This window comes from Hyperolius riggenbachi, chromosome 12, assembly GCF_040937935.1.
Source record: "Hyperolius riggenbachi isolate aHypRig1 chromosome 12, aHypRig1.pri, whole genome shotgun sequence".
In the NCBI taxonomy this organism is placed as follows: domain Eukaryota; kingdom Metazoa; phylum Chordata; class Amphibia; order Anura; family Hyperoliidae; genus Hyperolius; species Hyperolius riggenbachi.
Genome location: NC_090657.1, coordinates 77,909,274 through 77,921,279, shown reverse-complemented (window position 1 = coordinate 77,921,279; position 12,006 = coordinate 77,909,274).

The window sequence follows — 12,006 nt, the reverse complement described above, 5'->3', positions numbered from 1 at the left end:
GGTTCCACATGTTATCAATTCGTTGTGTTGCATATAGGGAAACAGTCAATAAAAAGTATGCTTCACTGTTGCTGTTTGTGGTAACACATGCCATTACACTGCAACCCACCACACTGTGAACATCTCTGTAGGTGGTGCATTGCAGTGAGGTAAGATGCATTACAAAGCGGCCATTATGGCGCACCCCAGTAAAATTTCACAATTTTTGCTGATTGCAGTTAGTTACACTAGGCCTGTGACATTTTGTCAAATAAAACATTTCCACGGGAAATAACACATATACCGTGTGCAGTTAGCATGCAGGCATAGTGCTACTGGCACAGTGGCAGCTGGTATTTAGCTGGTAATCAGTGGCTGTTACTGCTGCTGGCATAGTGGCAGCTGCTAATCAGTGGCTGTTACTGCTGCTGGCATAGTGGCAGCTGCTAATCAGTGGCTGTTACTGCTGCTGGCATAGTGACAGCTGCTAATCAGTGCTGTTACTGCTGCTGGCATAGTGGCAGCTGCTAATCAGTGGATGTTACTGCTGCTGGCACAGTGGCTGCTGCTAATCAGTGTCTGTTACTGCTGCTGCCATAGTGGTGGTTGCTAATCAGTGGCTGTTACTGCTGCTGGCATAGTGACAGCTGCTAAACAGTGCTGTTACTGCTGCTGGCATAGTGGCAGCTGCTAATCAGTGGATGTTACTGCTGCTGGCACAGTGGCTGCTGCTAATCAGTGTCTGTTACTGCTGCTGGCATAGTGGTGGTTGCTAATCAGTGGCTGTTACTGCTGCTGGCATAGTGGCAGCTGCTAATCAGTGGCTGTTACTGCTGCTGGCATAGTGTCAGCTGCTAATCAGTGGCTGTTACTGCTGCTGGCACAGTGGCTGCTGCTAATCAGTGCCTGTTACTGCTGCTGGCATAGTGGTGGTTGCTAATCAGTGGCTGTTACTGCTGCTGGCATAGTGGCAGCTGCTAATCAGTGGCTGTTACTGCTGCTGGCATAGTGGCAGCTGCTAATCAGTGGCTGTTACTGCTGCTGGCACAGTGGCTGCTGCTAATCAGTGTCTGTTACTGCTGCTGGCATAGTGGTGGTTGCTAATCAGTGGCTGTTACTGCTGCTGGCATAGTGGCTGCTGCTAATCAGTGGCTGTTACTGCTGCTGGCATAGTGGCAGTGGCTGCTACTGCTACAGTGGTGACTGATAACCTACAGGTGAGCAAAGAGGGAGGAAGAGCGACGATACAAGGTGGCCCCTGCAGCTATGGCCTACGGGTTGCATGAAATTAACGGCTGTAGAGAGCTTCGGAGGGGCCACCACAAAAGACTTGGTGGGCCACATTTGGCCCCGGTCCGGACTTTGGACATGCCTGCCCTAGGGCAACATGGAAACACTGAACAGACAAGATGACAGGATCTACCACAACGTTTATACAAACGACATCAACAGCGAAAACCATTGTTTAAAAACTGCGTTTATTCATTTTAATGGGATGGTGGTTGTTCCCTTTCAAATAATGCTTTTGTTGCCCGCTGAAAATGCCGCATTTACCACCTGTGTGAGCCAGCCCTACCATGCTTTCTCTGTGTGTTTGGCTGCATGTTGGACATCCTAATTGACGTCTGCAAAGTCTGTACAAAATTTAGCAAAGGTGGATCAGCACATCACCAGGCCACCTCCGAATGGGCACCAATCAGAGGTGCGCTGAGCCCCCCCAAGAAACTACAAACGCACCTTGAAACCAAACAGAAGCTCTGCATAAACATCAATAAGCAATGCTATTAAATGGGAGCAGCTGACCAAAGTTACTTACATTTGTACATGGCGAGGAAAGGAACAGCGCTACTTAAAAACAGATTGCATCCTTTTGACTACCTGCTTGAGAGTGCAAGCCCCACTAGTGGGATAAAATACACACCGAGCATTAAAATAAAATGCACCGATCTACCATTGGAGGATGTTGGTTTCCGTAATAGCTTGCATGCAACTTATTAAGTACTTGTCCCTCCCACTGCAAAGAAGTCATCCCCCACGGAAGGGGCCCTAACACTAACTAATCCTAAATTATGCATATGCATAGCCTGGGTGCGCTATCAAGTAAAAATTCAAAATTGCGCATAGGTGGATCAGCGCATCACCAGGCCGCCTCCGAATGGCCACCAATCAGAGGTGCGCTGAGCCCCCCAAGAAACTACAAACGTAAATGTGGGGTTCCAGCAGTTTGGAGGCAAGGTTAAACAGTGTTGTTAAAGCAGGAATGAGGGGGGAGGAGAGCTGGGGGATAAGATGAGAGTGAATAGTGTCCAAGGCACATGTAGTAAGATGAGCTTTAGAGATTAATGAAGAAAGACGCTGTTCAGTTAAGGCAGAGAAGGTTGTTAGCAGGGAGGAGGTTTGAGTGAGTGTGTGGTTATGTAGAGAGGGATAGTTGATAGTTGGGGAGCTAAAAGAGAAAAAAGGAAGAGGTGATTGGACTGGTGAAGAGATTTGCTTTTGAAAGCTGTTCTGTAGTGTTTCAATTTTGCTCACGAAGTATGCTGCAAAGTCTTCTGCAGACAAGCATGTGGTTGTAGGGGGAGGCGGGGGGTGGAGAATAGAGCTGAAGGTGTTAAAAAGTTGTTTAGGGTTATGGGATTGTGAAGAAATAAGTGTAGAGAAGTATGACTGCTTTGCAAGTGAGAGAGCATACCTGAGCTGGAGCAGCAACGGAATATAGACGCTTGCGAATTACAACTGCATCTAGTAGGAATAAGCCCTCCACCAATTTGACTGCAGTTTTCTAATTCATTCACTGTAAGGCCTAAATTTTCAGTCTTTATTAGTCACTAAAAACAACATGATCTAATTTACACACACGCAACGGTCTATTAAATAAAACACAGATGAAGTGAAATGTCTAAATTTTCATAAATCTCAGCATGACTGCAACAGCTATAGGAGATAATCAGCGTGTCATTATTTATTTGGCTACATATTTCCTCTTCATATGACACCTACGATGATTAGCACACGAGAAATCTTCAACATCGCCATGTTCACAGCACAGAAATAAATCACTTCCCTTCTGCTTCATTACAAGAAGGTTCGCATAGCTCCTCTCTATATATTTATGGCCATTTTATAAAAAAGAGGAATTTCCCTTTAATGCAGATTCCTCAGCTTCCTACTTAAAAAGATATGAAGAGGCACTTTGCTACCATCGAATTGAATCTCTTTGCTTAAATAGCATTGCCACATGGCTGAGGGCTATTTTACATGAATGGTGGACAGGACTTCACTAAACTGCCTGTCAGCCCCTCCTCCTCACTGCAGGAATTAGTAAACCAGTGCAGTCAGTATGCCAGGCTTCAACGGCAGCTCTCTTGAAAACTAATTAAGGTTATAAAACTCCTGTGTGGCTGTATAAATATTCCTAACAGCAGGATAGTGATCAAAAGTAAAAATTCAATAGGTTATAACTTCTCTGTAAGGGAGCGAAAGGAACAGTGGTAATTATGGATCAAACCTGGACACGTGCAGCGGCCTTCCCCGCCAGTGGTAAATTATTGGAAACAAGTATCTTTCCCACATGACACTATGGGGAGTCCAATACTACTTCACTCCAAAGTATGTCGGAGGAAGACATGCCCACTGCCCACAAAAAAAATTCCATGCTAAAGCCCTTCTTTAACACGAAGTAGTTCCATTGTTGAATTCTATAATGTCCCTGTGTAATATTGTTTAATGTTGTAATGTCCCCCCATCTATTATACAGTGCTGCGTAATATGTCAGCGCTTTATAAATAAAGTTTATTACTGCTATCACTAATAATCATAATAAAGCATTTACTGCAAGACTACAATAGACCAATTCCTAATCCATGCTCATAAAGGTACCCTGGCTACCGTAAGTACCACTAAATATGGGATAGATGGTCGAAGAAATATTATACAAGCAGACAGGCCAACGCACAAGCTCTGCTCCCTGGTGTTACACTTAAATAAAACCTGTAACTTTAAAAACCTCCCCTGGGGGGTACTCACCTCTGGTGGGGGAAGCCTCTGGATCCTATTGAGGCTTCCCACGTCCTTCTCTGTACCACGGCGGCGGCGATAAAGCTCCCCGAACAGCGGGGATGTAAATATTTACCTCCAGCGCAGGCGCAGTATCGGCTCTCCACCTCGGAGATAGGCGGAAATAGCCGATCGCTGTCGGGCCGCTCGATTGCGCAGGTGCAAGTCTCCTGCGCCTGCGCAGTAGAGCGGACCCGACGGAGATCGGCTATTTTCGCCTACCTCCGTGCGGAGAGCCGCAACAGCGCCCCCCCCCCCCCCCCCGCTGGAGCCAGGAAAGGTAAATAAATCAGCGCTTACCAGGCTTATCGAGGGAGGATTCCGGGACACTTCGGGGGAGCCAGCGCTGGACTGCCTGCAGCAGCGGTGGGGGAAGCCTCATTGGGACCCTGAGGCTTCCCCCTACTGAGGTGAGTACCCCCCAGGGGAACTTTTTTTTTGTTACTGGTTTTCTTTAAGTATTGTACATTCTCTAAAAAACGTTTATGAGTGTTAATGTTTATTATTGGCAATGGCTCCATAATATGAATGCATTATTTCTGTGACAAACCTGTTTATCATACCTATACACTTGTGATTATGCTTATTTTGATTATACTTATTCTTGAAGTACTGTACATAGTTGAGTACAAGTCGACCTCGTGTATAAGTCGACTTCAATATTCAACCCTTTTAAAGAGACACTGAAGCGAAAAAAAATATATGATATAGTGAATTGGTTGTGTACTATGAATAATTACAAGAAGATTAGCAGCAAAGAAAATATTCTCATATTTTCATTTTCAGGTATATAGTGTTTTTTCTAACATTGCATCATTCTATAATATGTGCAGATTACACAACACTCAGCATTCAAAATGATTCTTTCAGAGCAGACTGTGAACTAATGACCTCTCATCTGGCAGAGAAAAAGTAAATAGTTCAGGAACAGTTGAGATAATAAAAGTCAGAAAACAGCCCTCTCCACGACTTTCAAAGTCGTAGAGCTTAATGGCTTTTTTTGCATAGAGATAACAACTGGAGTTTCTTAACTCTTCCTGTACTGGAAACAATTAGACTGATGTATCTGATCTTAATGTTTTATTTATTAGCTGTACTACACATACAAATCATAATATCATAATTTTTTTTTTCGCTTCAGTGTCTCTTTAAGCTGGAATTTTTTATTGACTCAAGTATAAGTCTACCCAGCAAAGTTAATAGTTGCACTTGGGGCTCAGGAGGCGGCAATGAGTGCACTGCATACATTATTGCAGCCATTAACCCCTTCTGTCCCTTAAGTGCAGCCAATAACCCCTCCAGGCCCCCAAGTGCTGCAATTATTCACTCCCTTTTATGCAGCTCAGTATTTCCACCCTAACCCCTGCCTTGTTAATTGTTGTGGCCAGGACCTTCACACCTGTGTTTTCTTGGCATTTCCTTTCCTCTAAGTAACACTTACCACTGGGTAAATTGCTGCAAATGGGAATGTCACTATTAGTACACACATTACTCAGTGCACTCAGTGTTGCCCGTGACTCGTGTATAAGTCGACCCCTATACTACATTTTTAGACTTATACTTGAGTATATATCGTAATGTTTTTGCACCTCTTTTTATAAGCAAATAAAGATTTATATAAAGTAGCTCAAACTTCAAACTTAGATTTTCAATCCTTAAAACTAAAATAAGAATATGGGACTCTATAAAAGTTCTATTTAGGATTAGTTCTACAGATACGATATCGTATCACATATATTTATTTTCAGTCAGACATCTGATCCGCATGCTTGTACACAGTTTATGGTTAAAAGTATCAGGCCACATTTACAGTGTTAAAGCACGGCTTACCGAACTGCAATGCAACACAACGGGCACTGTGAACGTAGCCTCAGAGGCAGAGGATCAGCAGTACCGCTGGGCACAGCCAGGCACTTTGCATTGTTTAGATAGAAGGTAATAAATATGGCAGCCTCTATATCCCTCTCACTTCATGTGTCTTTTAAACCTTTTATACAAAGGCTGAAGTTTCCTTTTTGCGATGTGTGTTATACTGGGAATACACCATAAGGTATTTTGGCAGACAGATGGCTCGATAGATAATTTCCAACAGGTCCGATCTTATTTTTGATTGTTTTTCTGATCATTTTCTCATAGAAGTTAATGGAAATTGATAAGAAAAAACGATCAAAAATTTGATCGGAAAATCAATCGGACATTAAATCTGCTGAAAAATGTTATTGCGTATTCCCAGCATTAAAGTATGATCGGCGATCTATCAGCAATTTGTAAACAGGAGAAAGGGATTTAGTAAGGCCTCTTTCAGACAGGAGACTGAACTGTGTGCTTGCTTGGGGGCAATTCAATTCAGCTGAATGGCAGCGTTTGTAATAACACGTGTGTCAGCGGTTGACATGCAGTGGCGTTACACAGCAGCAAAGAACCACAACATGTTGCTTCTGAGCAAGGCTGCAACCATGCACAAGTGTGACTCCATGGGGTTTCCGCTAGTCCACTGCTGATGCCGAGCGCTAACAAGTGCCCGCTGGTGCATGAGAGCACTTGACAGGCAGTAAATTCACTGCGTTCAGCTGCCCGTATAAAAAGGGCCTCAAAGGTACAAGATGGATTGGGGAACCCACGGCGACACGGCCTGACAAATGCGTGTTCCCAATTTTATCTTCCTACTGTGGGAACAGGTCATGACGGCTGTGAATGAAACTTCAAGCGTTTGCGACACTTTGTGCAGGAGTTAGGGAGGAGGAGTCAGGGAACTTAAAGATCCGATACGCCATAAAGGTCGTAATCGCCACACTTATGGCCACAAAAAAACAAATATGGCCACACTGGCCACAAAAAATATGGCCACAAAAATATTGCCACACTTCTGTGAGAGATCGCGGAAAAGCCGCCACATGTGCTACTAAGCAGGCGGCTGATTCCGAGTCCAGTGCGGCGGTTTGCACGCGGAAGCGTGTGTTTAGTAGCAGGGCAGAACGCGGAAAAGCCGCCGCATGCAACAACAGTAAGGCGGCTGGTTCCGCGTCCAGCGCAGCGGTTTGCACGCGGCAGCGTGTGTCTGGTGTGGCTGAGTCTGTTAGTGCACATAGGCTTAGGAATACACGCGCGCGCGCTGAGGCAGAATTCTTATACTAAGCAGGAAGAGTCAGCTGACCACGCCAATCAGCTGACTCCTGAGCAGGATACTATTGGTTGAGCAATTAGAGGTGGTGCTGGAGAGCACTACTCCATATATAGTTCCTGCTGGTCAGTTGCAAGTTGTCCGCCGTTGCGATCACTACGTGGAAGCACTCAGACCTAGTCAGATCCTCAGTGTGTTTGAACCAGGAGGACCTGGGAATACACACTTAGCCAGATTATTTGTATTGTATTCTGTTTATGCTTAAGCTAGTTCCAGGGTGTAGAGACCAAGGACCTCACACTCAGCTTAGGGAACTGTGTTATCATCTGTGTTATACTTCAGACTAGTTCCAGGGTGTAGAGACCAAGGACCTCACACCCAGCTTAGGGAACTGTGTTATCATCTGTGTTATACTTCAGACTAGTTCCAGGGTGCTGAGACTACGGACCTTGCACCCAGTCTAGGGAATACTGTATTTTCATCTGTGTATTCTTCAGACTAGTTCCGGGGTGCTGAGACCAAGGACCTCGCACCTAGAATAAGCATTGTTTGATATATGTTATGACAATAATCAGATTCTCTCTGCGTGCTGACACCAATCGTTACAACTTCAAAAAAAAAAAAAAAAAGGTATGTGCCTTAAAGCGGAACTGAATATCATTTTAAAACAAACAGTTTAACTTACCTGGGGCTTCCCCAAGCCCCCAGCAGCCATGGGGCGAGCGCCAGTCCTCCACGATCCTCCGTCCCATCGCCAGCTACTTTCGGTTTTGCCACGTGTATCCTTCTTTGCGTTCCAGTCCGCAATACCGCTATTGCAGATGGGAACGCGTAGAAAGGATACGCTTGGCAGGGCTGCGCAGGCCCCGACTTACAAGTCGAGGAATGAAATGGAGTGGTGGCAGGAGAACGGAGGATCGTGGAGGACCGGCACGGGACAGGGCGGCTGCTGGGGGCTTGCAGAAGCCCCAGGTTAGAGAAACTGTTTGTGTTAAAATGATCTTCAGTTCCACTTTAAAACAGTAAAATAAATATATAATCTCTTCTAACATAACATCAGCAGCAGCGGAATTAGAAAACAGAAAATTCTCGACATCAGTTTTATGTGAATACATCTTCATACTAAAATACAACATTAATATAAACTGCTGGTTATGGGGATACTTGGAGTGAATTTAAATTCCTATACATCATTAAGCATATTCTTATATTTTCAATTTATTGTGCTTAATCCTATGACTCACTTATTCCCCAGATTCTGCTTAGAGTTTCTAATTATATGAATACCCACAATACTCGTGTCATTTGTACCAAGTCAAAAGTCACATGGAATAGGAGGAGAGCTACATTTTTCATTTGAGGGAAAATTATGTTTTTAAAAATAATAATCATGTAATCTGTTAATTATAATGTGCCATGCTAATTCATTTGCAGACTTTTAATAGCAGGTCTGATTTTTACACCTTAAAGAGAACCCGGGGTGGGTTTGAAGAATATTATCTGCATACAGAGGCTGGATCTGCCTATACAGCCCAGCCTCTGTTGCTATCCCAAACCCCCCTAAGGTCCCCCTGCACTCTGCAATCCCTCATAAATCACAGCCACGCTCCTGACAAACAGCTTGTCAGAGCTGGCTGTGTTTATCTCTATAGTGTCAGTCTGCTGCTCTCCCCGCCTCCTGCAGTACTCCAGTCCCCGCCTGCATCCCTTCCCTCCCTGCTGATTGGAGGGAAGGGACAGGGGCAGGGACCAGAGCTATGCAGGAGGCGGGGGAGCAGCTGAGACTGACACTACAGATGTAAACACAGCCTCACAGCATGGCTGTGATTTATGAGGGATTGCAGAGTGCAGGGGGACCTTAGTGGGGTTTGGGATAGCAACAGAGGCTGGGCTGTATAGGCAGATCCAGCCTCTGTATGCAGATAACATTCTTTAAACACACCTCGGGTTCTCTTTAAAGGGATACTGTAGGGGGGTCGGGGGAAAATGAGCTGAACTTACCTGGGGCTTCTAATAGTCCCCCGCAGACATCCTGTGTTGGCGCAGCCACTCACCGATGCTCCGGCCCCGCCTCCAGTTCACTTCTGGAATTTCTGACTTTAAAGTCAGAAAACCACTGCGCCTGCACGCCCGTGTCCTCGCTCCCGCTGATGTCACCAGGAGTGTACTGCGCAGACACAGATCATACTGGGCCTGCGCTGTGCGCTCTTGATGACATCAGCGGGATCGAGGACACGGCAACGCAGGCGCAGTGGTTTTCTGACTTTAAAGTCAGAAATTCCAGAAGTGAACTGGATGCGGGGCCGGAGCATCGGTGAGTGGCTGCGCCAACACAGGATGTCTGCGGGGGACCATTAGAAGCCCCGGGTAAGTTCAACTCATTTTCCCCCGACCCCCCTACAGTATCCCTTTAAAGATGAACTTTAGCGAAAAAGGGAAAAAAATAACTCAATACTGTGCAAAGTGAGAAGTTAAAGAGACTCTGAAGCCTCTTAAAAATCCTTTTTTTATTAAAGAGGAGCTGTTAGGTATAGGGTCTCAGAGAAAAAAAAACACATATCAGTAGCTAAATATTGGCTCTACTTACATTACATATGCATTTCACTGTCCACATTTGGATTTCACAGAATTTTTATATAGTATTTGCAGAGAATGATGCTCCTGACAGCTCATGGGAGGTTCCATGTTTGTTTGTCTCCTATGAAGCCAATTGTGATGTCATATCCTCCCTGCTTCCTGATGATTCACTCACAAAAAAGATCCTAATGGTTCATGATCTGGACAACACTACTGTGCAGTGAATATTAATTAGCCATGTGGCTAGGAACAATAGCTGACTCATGCAGTATACTCTAACGGAACATGTGCCCTGTGATTTTTCAGTGCTGTGAGTTTAGGCTGCTGTTACAAGCTGCTGTAACATGAGTCTGTAACTTCCCACTGTGAAAGCAGCCTTAGGGCGGGATAGGGAAATGAAGGGGAGGACCCAAGGTAGTGCAGTGGGGAGAAGAAGCACCCCAGAATGCTTTGCAGTATCTGTTATGCGTCCTGCCAGCCTCCTTAGGAGCTTGGGAATAACAGCCTTGCTGTTCAGCACACATCAAAGTAAGAGAGATTTTTAACTTCAGTATTGCCTTTTTGGCTTCCTTCTAAACTGTTTAACACAGGAGGTTTCAATTAGCTTTTGCAGCATGACAGTTACTCTTTAAACAATCCTTTTGAATACCTGAATCCTACCTAAACCGCTGCATTCCCGCGGCTGTAAACTGTCTAAAACGCCCCTAACGCGCCCTCCCTCTCCCCAGCAAAATCCACGACTTTCTTGGTCGTGGATTTTGCTGCCCCTGTGCGCTTCCGTGTGAGGCAGGGCTATGAGCCGCAGCCCTGCCTCACACGCGTCTGTCAGCGGCGCATCGCAGCCTTCCTTCGCTGAGAGCGGTGGGGGAGAGGCGGATCTCCACCTCTCCCCGCCCCTCTCAGCGAAGGAAGACTGCGATGCACCGCTGACAGACGCGTGTGAGGCAGGGCTGCGGCTCATAGCCCGGCCTCACACAGAAGTGCTCCCCAGATCACCCCCTGGGGATTTAGGGGGGATTTAGACAGTTTGCAGCCGCGGGAATGTGGCGGTTTAGGTAGGGCTAATGTGTTAAACAGGATTGTTTAATAAAAAAAGGATTTTAAGAGGCTTCAGAGTCTCTTTAAAAAATAGAAGAGAGATCAAGAAATGATTCATATTCGCCATGTAATTTGTTCATATTGTTTGAGCCACAATACGCCTGCATGTCATCATTTTTACTATTGGCAGACATGAAAAGAAAAGACAGCACCAACTGCGTTATCTCTAACCACACCCCTAACAATGCGATAAGCTAAAAGGTTGTTTTTTTATAGCTTTACATATGCACAGAGGGAGATACTGGTTGCTTGGCAGATGGAAACAGCTGGTGTTTCCCACAATGGAAAAAGTTTCACAGACAGGAAAATGTGAGGACCTAGGTCCTGACATCACACTGTGGGAGGGGATATCAGCCACACAGACTCCCCTGATGATCTATTCAAGAAAAGGTAAAGATTTCTAGCAGGAAAGGGGGTATCAGCTACTGATTGGAATGAAGTTCAATCCTTGGTTACAGTTCCTCTTTAAATAAGGGCCCTGATTGATGAGGCAATAGACTTAATTTTACCCTTTTTCTAAGAAACTGGTGTATGTCTATCCCAGTTTTTGCCTTTTAAAACAGAAGATATATGCAGGGTAGCCTCATAATGTATCATGTTTGCTCAGTGAGTGACTATACAAATGATTTCTTTGTGTCCCTGAAAAGCCAAACACACATCCAGAGCTGCTGGTGTACAGTGTGCTTCTAGCCTATTCATTTTACTTGTTGATTGATGTAAACTGACCTTTCATCAGTGCAAATCAAGGCATGGATTGATATGGCTCAGTGGGTAGGAATTGGCAAATAGGAATGATTTGCTTGTTTCACTTACAGAGCTGAAGTGATGTGCCATGGTAGATCATTTTTGCTCACATAAAGCCGAATGACTGCAAATACCCTCTGTTTGAAAGTGTCCCTGTAAGGGGTAACAAAGAGTGCCCAAAAGGGGTACTCACCTTAATAGAGGTAAGCTTTTGGATAGTCCTCTTCCACCAGGCCGCTCCAGTGCTGCGATCCCCAATAGACCATCGAAAAAGCCCTTGAAGCTGTAACAGCTTGGCGGAGGAGGTAGGCAGGAACCAGAGCCTTCCCTGATGACATTTACAGCAATGGCATGTGGAGAAACCACATGCATAAGAACCCACGGTAGTCAGCCAAGTGGGAGCACGAGTCGACAGCTGGGATCAAAAAAGG